The following is a 25,686-nucleotide window of genomic DNA, read 5'->3' as shown; positions in this document are numbered from 1 at the left end:
AATCTATATCCGGTACAGTGATGTCCATATCAATCTACATCCAGTACAGTGATGTCCATATCAATCTACATCCAGGACAGTGATGTCCTTGCCAATCTACATCCGGTTCAGTGATGTCCATATCAATCTACATCCGGTACAGTGATGTCCATATCAATCTACATCCGGTTCAGTGATGTCCTTACCAATCCACATCCGGTTCAGTGATGTCCTTGCCAATCTACATCCAGTACAGTGATGTCCATATCAATCTACATCCGGTTCAGTGATGTCCTTACCAATCTATATCCGGTACAGTGATGTCCTTGCCAATCTACATCCGGTTCAGTGATGTCCTTGCCAATCTACATCCGGTTCAGTGATGTCCATGCCAATCTACATCCAATACAAACGGCGATGTCACCACTCTACATCCTTAACGGCTGACAATGTGGGGGCCTTTCTAAGTGTCTGGGAGAGTGTGTTATAAGTTGAAGGACCAACAAACGAAAAAGAACGTCTGCCATGTTTCTCAAGAAGGAATCGGGGAATGGCGAGGTGACCGGCATTTGAAGACCGCAATGATCTGGATTGCACATACGGGGTCAAGAGATCAGAAATGTATGCAGGGTACAGACCAAGAAGGGAACGGCAGAGTGTTGCTAATTCATACTCCACACGTGCACGCACTGGCAGCCAGTGAAGTTGCCTGAGAAGTGGTATGGCAAGGTCGAATTTACGCTTGTGGAGAACGATGCGTGCTGCATGATTCTAGGCTTTCTGAAGCCTCTCAAGCAAGCAGTCAGGGAGACCAGCGAACAGTGAGTTACAGTAGTCCATTCTGGACAACACAAAGGCAGACATGATGTCCTTGCCAATATTATATCCAGTACAAACATCGATGTCCTTGCCAATATTATATCCAGTACAAACATCGATGTCCTTGCCAATCTACATCCAGTACATACAGTGCACACATATATGATGAAGGAGTAAGACAGAAGAAAAAAAGAGAAAAAAAAGAAACTCTTTGTGCATAAGGACATGCATTATGAAGCAAGCGCGCGCGCGCGCGCACACACACACACACACACACACACACACACACATTGACTGAGGGATAGGAGAGTCAGAGAGAGAGAGAGACTCCAGGCCCACACATCATGCACGTGCTATGATAGACGTCACACGCCGCGCGTCCCACCTATCGTGCACGCGCTATAACACACTGGTGCCTGGGGGCCTGGGCCTCATTTGTCGCGCGGGGTTCCATGGCTTCAACGTCGTTCTGATAAAAAAAAAACGACTTTGTTCACCTGTCTTCACGCCCGCCCCCTGCACCCCCATCTGCTGCAAGGTACGTTGGCTGCATGAGAGGGAACTTACCCTCTGTCTTACTGGTCTGTTTACCTCATTGTAGGAACACATTACATGGTACGTTGGCTGCATGAGAGGGAACTTACCCTCTGTCTTACTGGTCTGTTTACCTTATTGTAGGAACACATTACATGGTACGTTGGCTGCATGAGAGGGAACTTACCCTCTGTCTTACTGGTCTGTTTACCTCATTGTAGGAACACATTACATGGTACGTTGGCTGCATGAGAGGGAACTTACCCTCTGTCTTACTGGTCTGTTTACCTTATTGTCAGAACACAATATATGGTACGTTGGCTGCATGAGAGGGAACTTACCCTCTGTCTTACTGGTCTGTTTACCTTATTGTCAGAACACAATATATGGTACGTTGGCTGCATGAGAGGGAACTTACCCTCTGTCTTACTGGTCTGTTTACCTTATTGTAGGAACACATTACATGGTACGTTGGCTGCATGAGAGGGAACTTACCCTCTGTCTTACTGGTCTGTTTACCTTATTGTAGGAACACATTACATGGTACGTTGGCTGCATGAGAGGGAACTTACTCTCTGTCTTACTGGTCAGTTTACCTTATTGTAGGAACACATTACATGGTACGTTGGCTGCATGAGAGGGAACTTACCCTCTGTCTTACTGGTCAGTTTACCTTATTGTAGGAACACATTACATGGTACGTTGGCTGCATGAGAGGGAACTTACCCTCTGTCTTACTGGTCTGTTTACCTTATTGTAGGAACACAATACTGTTTCAGGACAACATTTGACTTCAGACAGGGTTGTCTGTTATCCCCTACATGATTAAATTATTCCTGGAGCGTATCATTTCTGATGCATTGGAAGACCATGAGGGCAACGTCACCATCGGAGGCAGAACTGTTAAATATTTTCCGTTCGCCAATGACGTTGATGCCTTGTCAGGAAATGAGAAGAAGCTCTCCGACCTGGTAGAAAGTCTTTACATCACCTCCAGGGCATACAGAATGGAAATCAGTGCAGAAAAGACAATGACCATGACGAATAACACCAACGGCATTAGCAATGATATCAAAGTCAACAGGCAGTCTTTGGAATCTGTATCTAGGTTCAAGTACCTGGGTGCAATTGCCACAGATGAAGACTCCAAACCAGAAATCATATCCAGCATAGAACAGACTGCAGCAGCACTTACTTGACTGAAGCCCATTTGAAGAGACAGAAGCATCACACTCAGATCGAAAGAGGAACTCATGCACTCACTGGTTCAATCAATCTTTCTCAATGCTTGGGAAACGTGGACTCTCACTGCCGACCTCCTAAAGAAGAGTAGAGTGATGGCCTAGAGGTAACGCGTCCGCCTAGGAAACGAGAGAATCTGAGCGCGCTGATTCGAATCACGGTTCAGCCGCCGATATTTTCTCCCCCTCCACTAGACCTTGAGTGGTGGTCTGGACGCTTGTCATTCGGATGAGATGATGAACCGAGGTCCCGTGTGCAGCATGCACTTAGCGCACGTAAAAGAACCCACGGCAACAAAAGGGTTGTTCTTGGCAGAATTCTGTAGAAAAATCCACTTCGTTAGGAAAAACAAATAAAACTGCACGCAGGAAAAAAAACCAAAAAAAAAAAAAGAAAGAAAAAAAAGGTGGTGCTGTAGTGTAGCGACATGCTCTCCCTGGGGAGACAACAGAGAAATCTGTTGTGATAAAAAGAAATACTAAAATACAAAAGATCCAAGCCATGGAAATGAGAGGCTTACGAAGTCTTTTGCGCTATTACACTGAGCACGTCACGAACACTGAGGTCCGACATAAGATCCCCCAAGCTGTCGGACCCCACGATTACATCCTAATCGTCATCATGAGGAGGAAGCTCAAATGGTACGGGCACATCACTGTCAAAGACATATTGAAGGGCACCATACCAGGCAGTAGGAAGAGTGGGAGGCAAGCAAAAAATGTGGCAGGACAACATCAAAGAATGGACAGACCTGAATTTCACAGATTCCCAGAGAGCTGCGACAGACAGCAACCATGGGAGAGAACTGGTCTAGAAATCATCTGTGGTGCCCCGACGACGCTCCACTGAGTTATGGGACATGTGAAGAGGTGAAGGAACACAAAACACAAAAGGAACAAACAAAAACAAACCGATAAACAAGCATAATAACATATTGTTCCACATATACAATGTGATAAGAAACTCTAGGGAAAGCTGGACAGTACAAGGTCTTCAGAGAAGAAGCCTCCCTCAGACAAACATTTCGGCTCTTAACTACTTACACTCTAATGGAGCTGGGCCGCATTCAGGTCATGACTCCTGGATGCCTTTGTATTACTGCTTTTTTTCCAACCTGGTCCTCAGTAGGTTCGAACCCGTGCCTCCAGGATGGTCACCACTTCAGGACTGTCACCTTTCTGGCAGGCGGTTTAACCACTGAGCCATTGTACGCCTATTTCGAGTCTGGAAATTTAATCATTATGAAGTTTACTTTCATTCCTCCTCGAACAGATCCAGCTGGAACTCTTTTCTGCTGCTTCTGCTATTGCTTGAGAGCTCTTATCTTCTCTCTGCCAGAATTTGACAGCTGTTTCATGTCATCCGTTTCATGAAGCTGCAGGCAGATGTGTCAACAAACCCTCTTGCACCAATCTCTATAGCGAGGACTAATATATCAGGTTTCCGGGTGTTTCTTCCCTTCTGGTAAGTCAGCTGTGCATTCCCAATCTTCAGCGCCATCCAGCACCCCACGTTTCCATGCTTTGGATGTTACAGCTGTACCTGGCAAAATTGTTTTGCCTTCTGCAGAGAGGAACTATACTGGAACTTCTAGTTTGTGTGGGTGCTTCTTGGGCAGTGCTCACTACGTGTGCAATTTCTTTTAGCACTTGGTTGTGCCTCCATGTGTACCGTCCTTGGCTTAATGCAGCTTTGCTTGAGCTAAGGACATGTTTCACTGTTTGTCTAACATGGCAGAGTGTGTGTGTGTGTATATGTGTGTGTGTGTGTGTGAAGGAAAAAAAAGGCATACATACATGTATACATTCATAACTTAATGCATATATGCATTCACTGCATGCAGAGCAAATACATAAATAAGCATACATTTACACACACACACACGCGCGCGCGCGCGCGCGCGCACACACACACACACACACACACACACACACACACACACACACGTGACATGTATGTACATACACATACACATATAGCACACAGATTGTTATATATGCAAATACATGCGTACATACATACATACATGGCAGAAACCTTTTCGCATATTTGTTAAGGTGTGTAAACATTATAAGGAGGCACTCTCTGCAAAGTTATCCATGAGGTATGCATGATTTTTATTTTTGAAAATATTAAGGCTTGTGTGTACATTAAAGGAAGACAATGTGGCACTCCACAATCACAAGAGTAAATAAGGATAGATTTGGAGAGTTCTATTCTTGTAAAAGGGAAAGTGATCTATATATACATTGAGGATTAGTTGAGCATTGAGTATCTTCTGAGAGACATGAGGGCACAGCCGGACATTATCTTGAACATAAACGCATATCAATTTCGCGTCAGTTTCCGTTTGAGGAGTAGAATATGCAAAATTCTATAACCAGAAATAGTTACGATGAGGAAAGAGAAAGATCAGTTTAAAAGCTCGTCTATGGAGACAAAAGAGATTTTAAACAGTCGTTTATATGTGTTTTCACAGGCTGAGTCCCATATTGTAAAAGCACACGATTCGATGTATGTATTGAAAAATAACAACTAACAGCTAAGTAAATCTAAAAATGCTTTATCTTGGAGAGCTGACAAATGTTTTTGATATGATTTGGAACCTCATCATGATATGGCATGACCATGACAGATTGTCATCAGCAGTGACACCAAAACCTCAGTCATAATTATTATCATTGATAGAAAGAGTCAGGTAATTGTATGAGAGATTCTGGCGCTTTTGTTTTTGTTGCAGTTATCATATATTTGGGGACACGATACAAGTCAGACCAGTCTACTAATCTATTATTACTTTCTTGCAGGTGTAAAAAAAAGCTTTGTCCAATTTAGCTTGACTGGTACGTGTAGTGGTGTCATCTGCAAACATTTTCACAAATGTTTTAATATGCAGGGGCGAATCATTAATATAAAGAGAAAATAAAACCAGTCCCAGTACTTATAATAATGATGATAAGAATAATATTATGCAGGCTTATATAGCACAGTATCCCCATCTCAAATGGAGCCCACTGTGCTTTTCAATAAGATATACAAATTTAAGACTAAATGACATAAAAATATGTACAAAAAATAGAATAAAATAAAATAGAATAAATAAATAGACATAGTCTCACATCACATTTGTTAAAATACATATTTCAGACTATATATAATTATACACACATATACCTACACATATATAATAATTATGAAATAATCACAGGAAGTATCACAGTCTTACATCACATAGTCCCAAAATCACAGCAAGATAAAACATCACATTTACCCTAGTCAAAACATCTACCAAGGAACCAGGCCTCACAGAACCACATTAAAACTCATCACAAATGTACACAAATCAACTCCATGAGCACATCCTGCAATCAAATCACAACAAGCATAAATGGAAAAGCTCTACTTAGAAAGATACAAATTGAAAAGATGTGTTTTGAGTGGTCTCTTGAATGCGGGTGTTGGGGTGTGACGAATGTGTGAGGGCAGTGAATTCCATTGTTTTGGTGCAACAAAAGAAAAGGAACGTTCACCATTAGTTTTTGTGCAAATTGTTGGAATAGACGGTGTGTGCATGTCATTTGAAGAATGGAGTTGTCTAGCTGGTGAATACACAGAAAGTAGATCTGAAAGATAGCCGGGACAAGAATCAGTGAAGAAACTGTGACAAAGGACTGAGAGTTTATATTGTATTCGTGCTTGAATGGGTAGCCAGTGAAGGGAAGCGAGTAGGGAGGGTGATGTGTTGACGTTTCCTAGCCGTGTGCGCTGCAGAGTTTTGAACTTTTGTGAAGTTTGTCAACATAGAATTTTGTTTAACCCGGTGTTCGGTTGTGTGTGTGTGTGTGTGTGTCTGTGGTAAACTTTAACATTGCCATTTTCTCTGCAAATACTTTGTCAGTTGACACCAAATTTGGCATAAAAATAGGAAAAATACAGTTCTTTCCAGTCATCTAGTTTAAAACAATATTGTACCTCTGGAATGGGCACCAAAAATAAAAAAGAAGCCAAATTATATGCAAACTCAATTTACTGTTTATATATATAATATATATATATATATATTTTTTTTTTTTAATTCTCTAAACTTGGCACTTTGATCTGATAATCTGACACAACAACAAGAGCAGTCATTTTTATCATTTTTTGTTCAAACAGGAACTTCTTTTGCTAAGCAAGGAAGATATATTTGTTTTGCATATCTTTGGTGCAGATAGTAAAAAAGGGAAATTAATCAATCTGTAATTAATGCCAGGGGGCTTAATTTGCTTTAAACTGATCTTTCTCATCTTAAACATTACCTTTTGAAATTACACTCAATACATAAAAAGCTTGTGTGATTTACTCTCAGTGTACAGGGCTTTCACTATGTTCATTCACCCAAGTGGTCTTTTTCGGGAAATACTAAAATCAATTTGACGAGTGGACTTTATAGATCTATTGGCTGAGCCCTGAAGGTCATGGGCAAAAATCAATTGCGTACACATACCGTAAAGTTCGGTTTATGTATTTATACATATTCAAAGCACGTGTTGATATTCTTCGCGAACTTCGAACGACGCCATTTTGTTTCAAGTTGTTGACCTGCCCGTTCAATCCTATATTCAATCTACAATACACGATAACATGTGATGGAAAGTTGGAGAAGGAGACCATTAAATATTTATTCAGAGAAAGATTTGTGAACGCCTCATCACTTACTGGATTATGCCCCAATCTGCCATAAAAATATCCACAGAATCAGTCGGAAATCACAGTTAAAAATAATAAAACATGAGAGTTAGTACCCTTGAATTGATGAAACGCAAAAATGTCCAGTCTGAACTTTTCTCAAAATGAAGTCCTTTTCACTTCATACGACGTTTAGAAGTACTTGTACTTGGCTCTACATATTATTAGTTTAACAAAATACTCAATTTTCATATCCACTTTAAAACTATGAAACTAGAATGAACATAAAAGAGAAATTGAACTGACCGTGCCAACCGGGTGTAACCAAACTCAGTTGTACATCTATCTAGATCCAGAGAAAACGGCTAAATGTTGCAGTGTGATTGCAGCGATAGCCACGTCTCCTTTACCACGGACATAAAAAGAATTTTTAATTGCCCTTAAAGATTTTTTGAATGCCCAAGACACACCAGAATAGTATGATTTAAACAGCGTTCTCACTGTGAATACCGCAATCGATTTATCGCCCTTTAAAAAAGCATCTTCAAGGAGCCATGATAGTGTAATGGGTAAGACAGTTTCTTCTTACCCGAACACACGGGATTCGAATCTGCCGCTAGGACTTTTTTTTTTTCTTTTTTTCTTTTTCTTTTAACCCGAAGCTTTATAATAACAAATACCGAACACATTTTAGCGATTATATATTTTTTAAGTGTATCACAAGTGAGTCTTGAAGGCCTTGCCTCTCTTGTTGATGAGTGTATGAAGAGGTTTGGTGTTCATGATGAAAAGTATAGGACCTAAGACAGAGCCCTGCGGAACTCCGAACAAAACAGGTGCTGGTTGTGATGAGTGATTATTGATGATGACTGTCTGGATGCGACTTGAAAGATAGCTGTTGCTGATCCAGAAACCCTGTAGTAGTGATGAATGATGTGCAACGGAAGCCTATGGCCTTTGGTGTCATGCCCTGCACTGAGATCTAACAGAGTAAGAACAGAAACATTACCTTGATCTAGTGCCAAGACTATATCATTAGCTACCTTGAGGAGTGCAGTCTCTGTACTGTGTGATGGTCTGTATGCTGATTGGTTGGGTGACAGCTGGGGATGTGAGTTTATGTATTCAAATAACTGACTCAGAACAACTTTTTTCAATGACCTTAGACATGCAAGATAAGTTTGAGACGGGTCGATAAATTTATAGTACATTCTGATCCACAGAAGGTTTCTTAAGCAGTGGTTTTACTAGTGAGGCTTTATAACGAGGGGAAAGAACCTGACAGAAGACTTTCATTTACTATATGTGTCAGAGTGGGCAAGAGAGTGTCAATGTTTTCAACTAACAAAGAGGTAGGGATGGGATCTAGTTGGCAGGTGGTTGGTTTTGACTTTAAAATGATCCTTCTTAGTTCATCTTCTGTGACAGGATGGAAGCAGTCAAAACAGAAGAAACTGAATTGGTGGCATGATTCGAACTGATCACAGATAATGCAGCAGTTGTCATACAATCAAGTTCTTGTCTGATGTCAGTGACTTTCTTTAAAAGATAGTCTGAAAACACTTGAGATAGCTGATGAACAGGGTACTGAATGGGAAGAGGAGATGATCTGTCATAGCCAGTCAACTTTCTGCAAATATAGAACAATTTTCAAGCTGACATACAACCACTGATTTGAGAGTTAAGGTAAGCTGTTTTTGCATGCTGGACAGTGCAACTGACATGTTTCTTAGCACTGATAAAAATCTCTTTAAAAACTGTACTTATGCTTGAGGGACACCATGACATAAATAATAAAGAAAATTCGGGACCACTAACAGAAAGAAAAAGACAGAAAGAGACAGACAGAATGACAGAGTATGTGGTATACTTTGATAGTGTGCATACAGCATTTAACGTGTACGTATTTGGTTTTTCCTTCCCAGATGAAGGTGATGTCCTTCAAGTTCCTTCAAAAAGTAGTTTTCCTGCTGTTCATCACGTGTGCAGTGTGGGTGCTGTACTTTGTGCGATCTGTACACGTCTCTTTGCTCTGTAGTCTGATCCATTATGCCAATGAACCGCAGGCATCATTGTCTGTGATCAGCCCAATGGGAAACAGCCGATCACATGAACCGAACACCGCCCCTGTCAGAATGGAAAACAACAAACCACATGAACCGAATGATGTTCCTGTCAGAATAGAAGACAACAAACGACATGAACTGAATACCATCCCTGTCAGAATGGGAAACAACCAATCATATGAACAGAGTACCGAGCCAGTCAGAACGGAACACAGTAAACTAAATGAACCAAACACCACCCCTGTCAGAATGGAAAACAATAAACTGCATGAACTAAAAATTGCCCCTGTCATGACTAGCTACTCACAAAGCCAACCTGGTGTCCAAAGCACGCTCAATGTCTCAGCAACACGTAGTAATGAATCGGGTCCAGTCTCCAATAATAACCACCATCGAAGTTATGAAAACATGGACGTTATTCAAACTAAATTGAGCAATGCCAAGAACATTGTTTACAGATTAAGGTTTACACGTTCTGAGACATATCTCGCGGATAATGCGTCCTTCTTCATACCGAGGAAGACTTTAGTGAATCAGTTTGCTTTCCGATGGTTAATCCAGACAACGTGTCCACCTGAAGGTCCTGTCCTTCTGGTCGTTGTACCGTCTGTGCACAGCCACACAGCACACAGAACAGCCATCAGAGAAACGTGGGGCAGCCCCGCTTATGGACACCCATGGCCTGGTGATTCAAGGTCACTGAATGGCTCGGTCAAATTCGTCTTCTTTGTGGGCGTATCCAGAACCTACAATCATGACAAATTGGTTTCTGAGGCAGCAGCTTTCAATGACATTGTAGTGGGTGATTTTCTGGACAGTTACCGAAACCTTAGTTTGAAAATGGCCATGGTGCTGCAGTGGGCGGATCTGCACTGTGCCAGAGCCAAGTATCTACTCAAAGTGGATGAAGACACTTTCGTCAACGTGCCACTTCTTCTGGACGTGTTGAGTTTGGTGTCCCAGAATAACTCTCACTTTGTGCTCGGCCACCTGAAACCAAACAGAAGGCCATCAGTTGCGCGCAGGGGCCGCTGGGAAGTCAGCACTGATGCGTATCCTCTCCCGTACTGGCCCCTGTACTTGTATGGTCATTCCTACGTCATATCTGGTGACGCCATCAGTTCCTTACGTCATGTTTCTCAATATATGCCTCTCATCACCAACGAAGATGCCTACGTGACGGGTGTATTAGTCAAGAGTGCTCTGGTTCAGCGGATTCACAGTCGGCATTTTGCAGCAGTGTGGATTAAAAATAGATGTCATCTGGTTCAAGATATTGACATTTCACAGACAGGAATCCGGGATTCTCTCATCCGTCACGTGTGGAATACCTTTAAGACTGGGAACTGCTCAGCAGAATTCTGAGTGGGTACTCTCCAAATGTTCATGCAGTGTGGGATACCTTTAAGACTGGGAACTGCCCAGTAGAATTCTGAATGAGTATTCTCCAAGTGTTCATGCAGTGTGGGATACCTTTAAGACTGGGAACTGCTCAGTACAATTCTGAGTGGTTATTCTCCAAGTGTTCTTGCAGTGTGGGATACCTTTAAGACTGGGAACTGCTCAGTACAATTCTGAGTGGGTATTCTCCAAGTGTTCATGCAGTGTGGGATACCTTTAAGAATGGGAACTGTTCACGAGAATTCTGAAAGAGTGGTCATTGTCTAAAAGTGTTGATGTAGCATTGGATACCATGTCTGGTAACTGCTCAGTAGAATTCTGACCACGTGGTTATTCTCTAAAAGGGTTCATGTAGTGCTTTTGAAAATGTAGTGGATTTCAATGACTGGATGTAATGAATATATTGTTATTTACAACGTCTGTTTACGTGTGTGTGTGTGTGTGTGTGTTTGTACGCGCGCGCACATGCGCGTGTATGAGTATGCTTGTAAATTTGTGTGTGTGTGTGTGTGAGTGTGAAACAAAACGAATCTTTATTTCACTGTGGTAGTGGAGAAAGCATTGCTGCATTTTACATCCAGCCATCAAGGGCAAAAAAAAGAAAGAAAGCAGAAAAAAAGACAACACAACGACACACACACACACACACACACACACACACACACACACACACAATCACAATCACACATGAAAATAAAGCGCATAAATAAAAGCATGTACTAAGAATGACACAACAAATAACTGAAAAGATCAAATTATTTTAGAATAAAATAATCATTTAAAAAAAACAAAACCAAAACCAAAACAGGACAGTGTGTGTGTGTGTGTGTGAATGTGATTGCTGATTTGCTTGTGTGTGCGTGCGTGCGCGCGCCTGTGTGTGTGTGTGTGTGTGTGTGTGTGTGTGCCAGAAACAATTTAGGTATATACTCCAAATATAAATTTCTTCCTGCAGTGGGTTAGTTAACGTGAGTTTTCCCCTTTTCCCCATAGAAAAAAAAAACTGGCGTTACAACTGCTACACCTCCAGCAGTGTAGACAGTGGAAAACAAGTTGTTTCTACCGTTTCCTTTTTTTCTCATTTACCTTGGATTGTATAAGGCAGAATACATCTGCTACCGAATTCCATGATTTACCTTGGATTGTATGAGGCAGAATACATCTGCTTCTACCGAATTCCATGATTTACCTTGGATTGTATAAGGCAGAATACATCTGCTTCTACCGAATTCCATGATTTACCTTGGATTGTATAAGGCAGAATACATCTGCTTCTGCTGAATTCTATCATTTACCTGGGATTGTATAAGGTGGGATACAGTTATTCCTTCAGTTTTCTTTCATTTTACTTTGGATTGTAGACCGTGTCCAGGCATGATAATAGCATAATAGTATCATCCACTAGTTGTTTTATTTTCATTTGCTTCTGTCAGGAGGCAGTTTTATTCCTTTTATAATGCTGCATCTGTTGTAGTTGTTGGGGTGGGTTCTATCTTCGATACAGCGTTTTCCACAATAGGGTAAGGAAGAAGAAGAGGGGGAGGAAAAGGGAATGAACACCTCACACAAGGGTCGTTTCACGGAGGTTCTCTATTCTGACCTCTTCAGATACAAAGGGTGTGAGAGTGCCTGACAGTGCGTAATAATGCGCGACAATGCGCGAGCCTCTACACAAAAAGTACATAAACTCCATTTAACAAACCATACAAAAAGTATTTATAAAACAATATAATAAATACTGTATAAACTGTATTTGTAATGTACTGAAAGTATTTTGACAACACAAATATAACACTTTATTATTTGGATGAATCGATCCATAGAAATTTCAAAGACAATTGAGTAGAAATGAACACTAACCAAACAATCCCAGAAACGGATCACCTTTCATTCGTTTACAAAAATAGTGAAATTAAGTAATCCAATTCATAACCAGAATAAATACAAAATGTTTTGACAAATAATGAAGAACCAAATACCTATAAATAATAATAAGAATAATAGGACCTAACGTTAATACCATAGATATCCTCATCAGTGTGACAACAGGCCAAACATTGAAACACTAGGACCCGTCCGGTCCAGCCGATTTTCACGCTCTGGCTTACAGTTGCTGTGACGGGATCAGCTAAGCTATCCAGAACTGTACTCACTGACACTGAGGAACGATGATCACAATAAAATCATATTCATAAGAAACACGCAATTGCTTCCCCTAGCATCACAAGCACCAACACGCAATTGCTTCCCCTAGCATCACAAGCAACAACACGCACGCGCAATCTCAACCACACATTCATTCAAAGTGCCACAACAATAAATGCTATTACATTCACCCCTGCCGACAAAAAAAATGACGTCCTCGTCGTTTGGTTCAGTGCAATGAGAAAATGATAAACACACAACTGATGAAAAGAAGTGAGAGAATATCGATCCCATCACTCGCATCAGCAGATCCAAGTTAAATTGAGTGTTATAGCGCTCATCGAAATGCAAAACATTACCAAAAAATAGAACAAATTTACCAGCAATACAGGTTACCAAAAAAAAAAAAAAAAAAAAAAGAAAAAAGAAAGAAACAACTATAGGTTCCATTGAAAATTCATTATCAAATTTACACACGAGAGGGAACTGCTATCTAGCTATAAAGCATACTCTAAGAACAACTTACGAACTGCACTATCCAGGTACGCGTCAGATCATAATCCTATGCGATAAAGACACAATCAAATGGAATGTGTGGTTCCAAGCAGACAAATATATTTATATGTGTCCAAAAATATCTACGGAACGCAAACTTCAGCCAGCTATAACTGAGGTCTTCGACTGATGCAAATACACATCGCTTCTTAAGCAAAACATTTTTTCTGGAACAACAAGCTTCAAGTAAAAAAAATGGCTGACAAGTAATCAGTTATGCGCACCCCTTTATCACCGGCGCAAGGAGAAAACAAGCTACTTAGCCAAAGCAATTATGTTTCACGCAGTCAAAATTCCAATGACTGTACAGATATTGTAGCAATCCAAATTAATAAAGAAAATATTTACAACATAATTCTGGCAGACGTAATCAAAATGTGGGTATCCTACAACTGTCTCTACTTATCTAATTTCAACACATTGGTAAGGAGTTGTGTGATGTCCTTGGAATCTAGTTTCACAGTGCCAGTTTGTAGGAAGTCAGAGAGAAGTGTCATCCTCTCTTTTGCAATCAGTGCTTGATTACCACCAGTAATCTCAACACCGTACATATCAGGTTGTCCCCTGACACGTGAACTGCTGACACTGCTCCTGGTTCTTCTTCCAAGACCTCGTTCACAGACTCACTGGACTGCTTTTGGATGGGACCTACATCCTCTTCAGCATCATTTAACGCTGTCTGATCAGACGCGTTGTTGTTGCCGCTCGCGTCGTTTTTCTTGTCCTCAACGTCCTCAGTGGGCTGATCCGACTGACTATCTTGATCCAGTCGACGGTCGTCACCGCCCTGGTCGGATCCCCCGTCACCAGCAGGCTCTGACTGGTCGTCACCATCAGCGTCTGCGGGTGGCTCGCTGCTCCCATCTGGTGCCAGCGTCTGGTCTGTAGCTGGTGGGGCTACAGTTGCGTTGTCCTCTCTTGGACCTAACTGCACCACAATATCGACATCTACTTCATCACTATTAGTGTCCTGGTTGGGATCGGTGGGTGACAAGAAGAGAACAGGGGTCGCACGGTCGGTCATGCTACGATGACCTCGTGGTACCGCTTCTCTGGTCGCTTCCTTGGGTCTGTTTGCTTCCTGATTCTCCCGCAGCGATTCCGTCGGTACTGAACCGATAGGGCAGCAAGTGATTGCGGTGGAGAATCCGTTTGCGTTGGGAGGGGTCACTCTCCTTGTACAAGCTGTACACAGGGACGTCAGCGTTGGGCTGAGACACTACGATGTAGGCGTCCTCCTCCCACTTGTCAGCTCACTTGTGTTTGCCGTCAAATGCGAGGACTTTCACAAGCACCCGATCTCCTGGCTCCAGCGTCGCTCCACGTGCTCGACGGTCGTAGTGCACTTTCTGCCTCTCCTGTGCTCGGCCTGCTGCCTGTGACGCCTTCTGGTATGCATCCTGCAGTCGTTGGCGGAGATCGGCGATGTAGACCGTGTGGTTCCTGCTTTGGCTGTTGCCTCTATGCCAAAAATGACGTCGACTGGCAGTCTGGGATAGCGGCCAAACATTAGGAAGTAGGGCGAGTGGCCAGTACTCTGGTGTGCCGTGCAGTTGTATGCATGAACGAGCGATGGGACATGCTTGTGCCAGCATTTCTTCTGTTCAGGTTCCAGCGTTCCCAACATGGCCAATAATCTACGGTTAAACCGCTCAGTCATTCCGTTGCCCATAGGGTGGTAAACTGATGTCCTTGATTTGTCCATGCCCGTGATGTTGCACAGCTGTCTAATCACTCGTCCCTCGAAAGTGGCTCCCTGATCCGAGTGCAGGCGCTGTGGAAAGCCGTAATGCACGATGAAATGGTTGAAAAGAGCTTCAGCGGTAGCCCTTGCCGTCTGGTTCCTGGTAGGAATCGCCTGTGCATATCTGGTAAAATGGTCTGTAATCACCAATACGTGTTGATAACCACCAGATGATGCTTCCATACTCAGATAGTCAATGCAGACGAGGTCCAGTGGCTGGGTTGTGGTGATGTTCACCAACGGTGCAGTGTCTGTACGAGCCTTGCATCGCATGCAGCGCGGGCAGTGTCGAATCCAGTCCACACGTGTGCTCATCCCAGGCCACCAGAAGCGTTCCCTGGCCAGCGACAAAGTGCGATCCCGGCCCGGGTGACCGATGTTGTCATGGATGCCTTCCAGTGCCTTCTTTTGGAGTGAACTTGGTAGGACGAGTTGAGACACAGTGCCCTCTTCCGTCTCCATTTCCATGTACAACACTCCTCTCTTCAAGCGGAAGTGCGGGAAGTTCCGAAGCATAATGGAGTCATCTGGAACCTTACAGACTCGATGATTTGGCTTCTTCCTGGTGCGAAGATACGTCATCCAGACTTCAATGACTGGGTCATTGTTCTGCTCCTTCCTGACGTCTTGGGTTCCGGCGCAATGCCATCCTTGGAGAAACATAGTGTCCTGGTTTTCTGGTTCGTCCAGCACTGCTGCTGACATGCAATGAGAAACGATGACAGACGTATAGTCGTGGAAGGCCATACTACAGATGGTGTGGACTACGTCGTCTGCCAGTTCTTCCTGTAGTTGGTTGGTGTCCGGCTCACGTGGCAAGCGGGGTAGCGCGTCAGCGTCTGTGTTTGATGCTCCTGGTTTGTATTTCAGGTCGAACTGAAACGCTGCAAGGGCCACAAGCCAGCGATGTCCTGTAGCGTCCAGCTTGGCAGTGGTCAAAACATAGGTCAGGGGATTGTTATCCGTGTGGACGGTGAACTTTGCACCATACAGATAATCCTTGAACTTGTCCGAAACTGCCCACTTCAAGGCGAGGAACTCCAACTTATGTGCTGGATAGTGTTTCTCCTCTTTGCTCAGTCCTCTCGAAGTGTACGCAATGACGCTTTGCTTTCCGTCTTGTTCTTGATAAAGGACAGCTACCAGTCCCTGGCTGGTCGCGTCTGTATGCAGCTCAAAGGGTTTGGAGAAGTCCGCATAGCCCAAGACTGGAGGTGACACTAGTGCTTCCCTCAGATAGTCGAACACAGTCTGTTCTGCTGCACCCCATGTCCAAGGTTTTCGTTCCGAATTACTCTTTGCTCCCTTCTTCTTCTTCATTGGTGTTGGCATGACAGCAGAGAGTGGTGCTGCGATCCGGGAAAAGTTCTTGACGAACTTCCGGTAGTATCCGGCGAAGCCAAGGAACCGGCGAACGTCTTCAGGTGTCTTGGGGGTTGGCCATTCATTGATGCAGGCTATCTTGTTGGGTTCCGGCGCAATGCCATCCTTGGAGACCTGATGCCCGATATATACCACCTTTTCATAGAAGAACCGGCACTTTTTAGGTGCCAGCTTCAATCCTGCATCACGGATACGCTGAAATACTTGTCAGAGGCGTTCGAGGTGTTCTTTGTAGGTTCGTGAGAATATGATGATGTCGTCAAGATAAATGAGACACGTCTTCATGTGTAGGTTACCGAGGACATCGTCCATCATGTGCTGGTAAGTGGCTGGGCTGTTCGTCAATCCAAAGGGGAGACGATTATACTCAAAGAAACCCAGTGGATAATAATAATAATAATAATAATAATAATGGATACTTATATAGCACACTATCCAGAAATCTGCTCTAGGTGCTTTACAAAAACGCTTTTGATAACATAAAACATTATATCTATGTTACATACACACACCAAAATGTGACCACACACACACACACACACACACGCGCGCGCGCGCGCGCGTGCGCGCACGCACGCACACACACACACACACACTGCATACATACATTTTAACATACATGTGTATCTAACAGCTACCCTAACACATACGCACACATAGGCAGGCACAAACTTACATAAACACACGCACACACAATACACATTCATATACATGCATGTAGTTGTGGACCTGCCACAATTGAACTTATTGCTGAGGGAAAAGGTGAGTTTTGAGACGAGATTTAAAAGATGCGAGGGAATCAGAATGACGGAGGTTATCAGGGAGCTTGTTCCACGTCTTTGGCGATTGAAAAGAAAACGATCTGTGTCCATAGGTCTTACTTCTGACGTGAGGTATCCTGAGAAGTCGAGTATCAGAGGAAGAACGGAGCTGGCGAGACGGGGTATAGATATGGATGAGTTCAGAAAGATACTTGGGGCCAGATCCGTTGACTGCAGAAAAGGTCAGAGTGGATAGCTTATAGTCTATTCGATCAGAAACAAGCAACCAGTGGAGAGACTGAAGGAGAGGAGAAACATGGTCAAATTTAGAAGCTTTGCAAATGAGTCTGGCAGCGTTATTCTGAATTCGTTGGAGTCTGTCTAACAGGTATTTGGGAAGGCCGGCCAAAAGAGAGTTGCAGTAATCCAATCTTGAGAGAACCAGAGAGCATACAAGTGTCTTCGTTGCATCGGTTGAGAGATAGTGGCGGATAGAGCTGATTCTACGCAGTTCCAAATAGGCAACTTTACAGATATTCGAAATGTGCTGTTGGAAGGAAAGAGACTGGTCCAGGATTACACCAAGACTGCGAACAGAGGGAGAAAGTGAAACAGGTGTGCTATTGATCAGAACAGAGTCAGGAAAGGAAGGATGTTGACGAAACTTCTTTGGACAGGTTATCATAAATTCAGTCTTATCATCATTTAATTGCAGCTTGTTGAGAGTCATCCAGTCCTTTAGGCCAGCAATGCACTCCTGTGTTTGAGTCACCAGTGCATCAAATTCAGCTATGGAAGCCGACTGATAAAGTTGTGTGTCATCAGCAAAGCTCTCATGCGACATCGCATGATGACTGATGACATCCGACACAGGAGCCGCATACAGCACGAAAAGAACAGGACCTAGGACGGACCCTTGTGGGACACCATATTTCAAGGCAGATACTCTAGAGTATGTACCATTTACACACACTTTCTGTGTACGATCTGACAGGTAAGACGTGATCCATGCTAGTGCAGTGTCACGAATACCAAAGGAAGTTTTAAGTCTGTTCAAGAGGATAGAGTGGTCGATAGTGTCAAAAGCTGCTGACAAATCTAAGAGAGCGAGAACAGATATCTTATCCTCATCAAATCCCGAAAGCAAATCATTCACTATTCTAAGAAGGGCTGTTTCGCAACTATGACCACGTCTATAAGCTGACTGGTGGGAATTAAGTAAACCATTCTGCTCCAGATGAGCTAAGAGCTGAGACAATATGATCTTTTCTAGCAGTTTTGATAAAAATGACAGATTAGAGACAGGTCGATAATTTTTCAAACAATTATGATCCAAAGATGGTTTCTTGATGAGTGGACGTACAACAGCAGATTTGAAGCTTTCAGGGAAACAACCAGACAGTAAGGAAGAATTGATGACATGAGTAATATGTGGCAGTAGAACATCAATACATTCAACCAACAAAGAAGACGGGACAGGGTCAAGCTCACAGGATTTCGGACAAGCGCTCAGACACACTTTCTTCACAAAATCTTCAGTAACCGGTTGGAAACAATGTAAAACAGGACCACTGTACACGCGTTCTTGAACGGGTGAAGAAGGAGACACAACAGAGTCAAGCTTCTCACGAATGCATGATATTTTGCCGGTGAAGAAGTCAGAAAACTTTTGAGGGAGTTACTGCACCAAAAATGTTGTAGGAAGAGGAGTGTTTTTTTCATTTTACCTAGTAGATTGTTCGTAGCGTTGAAAAGCTGTTTGGCTGTGGTGCATGCAAGTATTTTAAAAGAGTAGAACTTTGACTTTGCCCTGTCAACAATGTTTGTTACATTATTCCTGGCTGTCTGAAAAATGTCCCTACTGATGGTCAAACTAGTGGCACGCCAGTGCCTCTCAGCTCTCCTTCTCTCCCGCTTGGCCTCCAACAGCTCTGGTCCCACTGTGTTGTACCAAGGCGACGGGGGACGATTGGAGATCGGGCGCCGAGTCGACGGGGCGTGCCTGTCGAGTGCAGCGCGTAGGACAGTGGATAGCTGGTCAGCAGTCGGCTCAAAAGGGATATTAGTCAGCAGGTCAGCTTTAAATAAGTCTAAGTCGATTGAGGTCAGTGTGCGCACCTCCCTATACACACGGGGCGTGGGAGGTTTGGTGAGGTTCAGATGACACGTCACACTGTGATGGTCGGAGGACAGGGTGTGATCGACGGTGGTAGACTTCAGGAGGCAGTCCTCATTTCTGTGCAACACCCAATCGACGATGTGACCACGATTGTGTGTAGGCTCGGTTACAGACTGGTTAAATCGAACAAACTGACAATTTCAAGTAATTTAGAGGTATAAAACTGTGTGGGTGAATCAAAATGAAAATTAAAGTCACCAACAATAAGTAGGGAGCCTGGTAAACTATTAGCGTATTCTAAGAAGTCCGGAAACTGTTCTATGAACATCGTATCAGAAAGTTTATTTTTCTTGTTTGGTGGCGGACGGTAGAGGCAGAACACATTGAGGTGGGAATGTGGCAGCGACAGTGAAAGCTGGGCCAGTTCGAATGAGGCATGGTTGAAGGGAAAGGCAGATGTGTACGTTGTGTGTGGGAGCAGCCTGTCTGACACAACGAAGGCGATTCCTCCCCCGCAAGTTGTTGTAACACGAGGGAAGGAGGTGGTAGTGTAGCCAGCGGGAGCGAGATCTCGACACTTAGCTTCATCCCCAGTACTGCGAAGCCAAGTTTCTGTGATACACAGGATGTGGAGGCTGATTGAGAGCAGATGTTCGTTGATCGCTGAGCGTTTGAGGCGAGGACCAACTGACTGGGCGTTGAACAGACCTAGAGAAATTTGAGTTGAGCGGTGGGAGGGAAAGCAGGACAGAGGTACACGAATATGGTTACTAAAGTTGATGCATTTAACAGGATGGTCAGTGGAAGTTACAAGTCCAGTACCACACACAACAGCTATCTTCCTCTGCTTGCGACGTCCTGCACGATGAGTGCGAACACGGGGGAGGTGGCAACCTATACCCACACCTCTGATGGCGTCGATGACAGAAGGGTCAAGTGCTGCAGGAGGCACGGACAGGAGTTGGTCCCGTGTGTTAGACACACGGGGAGAATGAGCATTAAGCAAGGGCCCGTGGTAGAGGTCAGCTTCAGGAACACGCGGAGCGGGCTGCGCGTGCGAAAGGGGATGGTGAAGAAATGGCGTGCTCTGACAAGCAAGAATTCTTGCCAGGTTACACAGAAAACATGTCCAAATAACTTGAAGTTCCGGTGGCAGAATCGCACAAAACAAGCACCAGTGTATACTCCACTCCATCATAAAATACATACACAACTTTTACGTCAACGCACAATCACATTCCAACACAACTGACGAAAGAAATGAGAGCTAGGACTATGCTGCCTGTCAGGCGTAGCCCTTGCCCTCATAAAATAAAATAGAATAAATAAATAGACATAGTCTCACATCACATTTGCTAAAATACATATTTCAGACTATATATAATTATACACACATATACATACACATATATAATAATTATGAAATCATCACAGGCAGTATCACAGTCTCACATCACATAGTCCCAAAATCACAGCAAGATAAAACATATCACATTTACCCTAGTCAAAACATCTACCAAGGAACCAGGCCTCACAGAACCACACTAAAACTCATCACAAATGTACACAAATCAACTCCAAGAGCACAGCCAGCGATCAAATCACAACAAGCATAAATGGAAAAGCTCTACTTAGAAAGATACAAACTGAAAAGATGTGTTTTGAGTGGTCTCTTAATGCGGGTGTTGGGGTGTGACGAATGTGTGAGGGCAGTGAATTCCATTGTTTTGGTGCAACAAAAGAAAAGGAACGTTCACCATTAGTTTTTGTGCAAATTGTTGGAATAGACGGTGTGTGCATGTCATTTGAAGAATGGAGTTGTCTGGCTGGTGAATACACAGAAAGTAGATCTGAAAGATAGCCGGGACAAGAATCAGTGAAGAACCTGTGACAAAGGACTGAGAGTTTGTATTGTATTCGTGCTTGAATGGGTAGCCAGTGAAGGGAAGCGAGTAGGGGGCGTGATGTGTTGATGTTTCCTAGCCTTGAGTGTGAGTTGTGCTGCAGAGTTTTGAACTTTTTGAAGTTTGTCAACATAGAATTTTATTTTAACCTGGTGTTCAGTTGTGTGTGTGTGTGTGTGTGTGTGTGTGTGTGTGTGTTTGTCTGTGGTAAACTTTAACATTTTCTCTGCAAATACTTTGTCAGTTGACACCAAATTTAGCATAAAAATAGGAAAAATACAGTTCTTTCCAGTCATCTTGTTTAAAACAATATTGTACCTCTGGGATGGGCACAAAAAATAAAAAAGAAGCCAAATTATATGGAAAATAACTTTACTGTTATATTTATATTTTTTGTATTCTCTAAACTTGGCACTTTGATCTGATAATCTGACACAACAAGAGCAGTCATTATTATCATTTTTTGTTTAAACAGTAACTTCTTTTGCTAAGCAAGGAAGATATATTTATTTTGCATATCTTTGGTGCAGATAGTAAAAAAGGGAAATTAATCTGTAATTAATGCTAGGGGGCTTAATTTGCTTTAAACTGATCTTTCTCATCTTAAACATTACATTTTGAAATTATACTCAATACATAAAAAGCTTGTGTGATTTACTCTCAGTGTACAGGGCTTTCACTATGTTCATTCACCCAAGTGGTCTTTTTCGGAAAATACTAAAATCAATATGACGAGTGGACTTTATAGATCTATTGGCTGAGCCCTGAAGGTCATGGGCAAAAATCAATTGCGTACACATACCGTAAAGTTCGGTTTATGTATTTATACATATTCAAAGCACGTGTTCATATTCTTCGCGAACGCGAACGACGTCATTTTGTTCCAAGTTGTTGACCTGCCCGTTCAATCCTATATTCAATCTACAATACACGATAACATGTGATGGAAAGTTGGAGAAGGAGACCATTAAATATTTATTCAGAGAAATATTTGTGAACGCCTCATCATTTATTGGATTATGCTCCAAACTGTCATAAAAATATCCACAGAATCAGTCGGAAATCACAGTTAAAAATAATAAAACATGAGAGTTAGTACCCTTGAATTGATGAAACGCAAAAATGTCCAGTCTGAACTTTTCTCAAAATGAAGTCCTTTTCACTTCATACGACGTTTAGAAGAACTTGTACTTGGGTCTACATGTTATTAGTTTAACAAAATACTCAATTTTCATATCCACTTTAAAACTATAAAACTAGAATGAACATAAAGAGAAATTGAATTGACCGTGTCAACCAGGTGTAACTAAACTCAGTTGTACATCTCTCTAGATCCAGAGAAAACGGCTAAATGTTGCAGTGTGATTGCGGCGATAGCCACGTCTCCTTTACCACGGACATAAAAAGAATTTTTAATTGCCCTTAAAGGTTTGTTGAATGCCCAAGATACACCAGAATAGTATGATTTAAACAGCGTTCTCACTGTGAATACTGCAATCGATTTATCGCCCTTTAAAAAGGCATCTTTAAATGTTATATTTTTGAACGTCAGTTAAGGAGCCATGATAGTGTAATGGGTAAGACAGTTTCTTCTTACCCGAACACGCGGGATTCGAATCTGCTGCTAGGACTTTTTTTTTTCTTTTTTTCTTTTTCTTTTAACCCGAAGCTTTATAATAACAAATACCGAACACATTTTAACGATGAAATGTGTTTTTTAAGTGTATCACAAGTGAGTCTTGAAGGCCTTGCCTCTCTTGTTGATGAGTGTATGAAGAGGTTTGGTGTTCATGATAAAAAGTATAGGACCTAAGACAGAGCCCTGCGGAACTCCGAACAAAACAGGTGCTGGTTGTGATGAGTGATTATTGATGATGACTGTCTGGATGCGACTTGAAAGATAGCTGTTGCTGATCAAGAAACCCTGTAGTAGTGATGAATGATGTGCAACGAAAGAGTATGGTCTGTGGTGTCATGCTCTGCACTGAGATCTAACAGAGTAAGAACAGAAACATTACCTTGATCTAGTGCCAAGACTATATCATTAGCTACCTTGAGGAGTGCAGTCTCTGTACTGTGTGATGGTCTGTATGGTTGGGTGACAGCTGGGGATGTGAGTTTAGGTATTCAAATAACTGACTCAGAACAACTTTTTCAATGACCTTAGACATGCAAGATAAGTTTGAGACGGGTCGATAAATTTATAGTACATTCTGATCCACAGGTTTCTTAAGCAGTGGTTTTACTAGTGAGTCTTTATAACGAGGGGAAAGAACCTGACAGAAGACTTTCATTTACTATATGTGTCAAAGTGGGCAAGAGAGTGTCAATGTTTTCAACTAACAAAGAGGTAGGGATGGGATCTAGTTGGCAGGTGGTCGGTTTTGACTTTAAAATGATCTTTCTTAGTTCATCTTCTGTGACAGGATGGAAGCAGTCAAAAAACAGAAGAAACTGAATTGGTGGCATGATTCGAACTGATCACTGATAATGCAGCAGTTGTCATACAGTCAAGTTCTTGTCTGATGCCAGTGACTTTCTTTAAAAGATAGTCTGAAAACACTTGAGATAGCTGATGAACAGGGAACAGAATGGGAAGAGGAGATGATCTGACATTGCCAGTCAACTTTCTGCAAATATAGAACAATTTTCAAGCTGACATACAACCACTGATTTGAGAGTTAAGGTAAGTTGTTTTTGCATGCTGGACAGTGCAACTGACATGTTTCTTAGCACTGATAAAAATCTCTTTAAAAACTGTACTTATCCTTGAGGGGCACTATGACATAGATAATAAAGAAAATTCGGGACCACTAACAGAGAGAAAAAGACAGAAAGAGACAGACAGAATGACAGAGTATGTGGTATACTTTGATACTCTAAAATCTACTTGTACTGGTGCACCCCAAGGTACAGTGCTGTCCCCTGTTCTTTTTTGGAAACTCCTGTCATAAAATATTCTGATGATTCAGCAATTGAAGATCTGTGCAACTCTGATGCTATTTATTTCAGTGAAATTAAAAACTTCTGTTTCTGGTGTGAGAAAAACTATCTGGATCTCAACGTATTGAAAACGAAAGAAATGTTAATAGATTTTCGGAAAGACCCCATGCCTGTAGCTAACCTTGTTATTGATGGTCAAACTGTGGAGAGGATCAATGAATATAGATATTTAGGGACCATCTTAGACAATAAGCTGACTTTTGACAGAAATGTTGATTCCATTCATAAGAAATGTCAATCTAGAATTTTTTGTTTACAGAAGCTTAGAAATGTTGGTATAAATTCAAATATTCTTCAAAGTTATTATCGATGTTGTATTGAGTCCGTGCTCACAGTTTCATTTATGTGCTGGTATGGAAGTTTGGGAGTGAGGTGTAAGCGTGTTTTGAACAATGTCATGAGTGTATGCAGTAAAATTGTGGGAGTGAAACAAGCTAGTAAATAGTTGTGTTTTTTTTGTTAAAGCAGGCAGATAGCAACTGACGACACCCATATTTTAGCAAAGTATTATGAGCTATTGCCATCAGGACGACGCTACAGAACTTTTAAGTTGAAATCCAGAGCTCTGGAGACTTTTATTGCACGTTCAATCCACCTTTTAAATTCTTGAGAACTCTGTGTGTGTGTGTGTGTGTGCGTGTGTGTGTGTGTGTGTGTGTGTGTGTGTGTGTGTGTGTGTGTGTGTGCGTGCGTGCGTGTGTGTGTGTGTGTGTGTGTGTGTGTGTGTGTGTGTGTGTGTGTGTGTTTACTGAGCTTAAAAACGTGACAATTGGTTATAATGAATGTGCAATATGTAGGAGGAATAATGTGCAATATGCAGGCTGAATGTACAATGGAATATGTCTAATGCTAACGTCCATATTCTAAATATATTTCTGTTTAATAATTACGATGTAATAATTAATTGCAATGTTTTTAAAAGCGAATATGTGAAATGCTTTTATTTGAGAACATATGTTTATTACTCTTGTTTAATCAAGTAATCTGCGTGTGGGGGGTGGGGGTGGGTGGGTGGGGGTGGGTGGGGGTGCGGGTTTGTGCTGATTATCTGGTTGTGGTTTTCCGCAATTTATCTTTATTCTTATCTGATCTGTCTATTGTAATCAATGTGCAGTATAGTAGGCTATGTTTATAATTATATTCAAATAATGTTTCTTAATTCTTTCTGTTTTTACATTAAGAATACTAGTTATTATTACCTGCAGTGTGTGGATGTATGTATGAAACGGTGTATGTGATATTTTTTACATTTGCATCTTCGTAATATTCCAGCATCTTCGTAATATATTACAGTTATGGTTCCCCATGTTGTTTACTTGTCTATGTTGTGATAATGCACCTGACCAAATTTCTCCAGTTGGAG

The 25,686-nt window shown here is 42.2% G+C and overlaps 1 protein-coding gene across 1 annotated transcript in view; it reads left to right on the top strand.

The window, feature by feature from the left end:
- The first annotated feature begins 1,249 nt into the window (after positions 1-1,249).
- LOC143289738 (beta-1,3-galactosyltransferase 1-like) overlaps positions 1,250-25,686 on the top strand; it is a 36,500-nt gene continuing 12,063 nt past the window's right edge. The window contains exon 1 of the mRNA XM_076598828.1: positions 1,250-1,336. The gene's annotated coding sequence lies outside the window, so the exon portion shown is untranslated. The remainder of the gene's footprint in view (positions 1,337-25,686) is intronic.

The sequence above is a fragment of the Babylonia areolata genome, chromosome 1 (genome assembly GCF_041734735.1).
Source record: "Babylonia areolata isolate BAREFJ2019XMU chromosome 1, ASM4173473v1, whole genome shotgun sequence".
In the NCBI taxonomy this organism is placed as follows: Eukaryota; Metazoa; Mollusca; class Gastropoda; order Neogastropoda; family Buccinidae; genus Babylonia; species Babylonia areolata.
The sequence above is the reverse complement of the archived record's forward strand: the minus strand, read 5'-3'. Positions and strand labels throughout refer to the sequence as shown.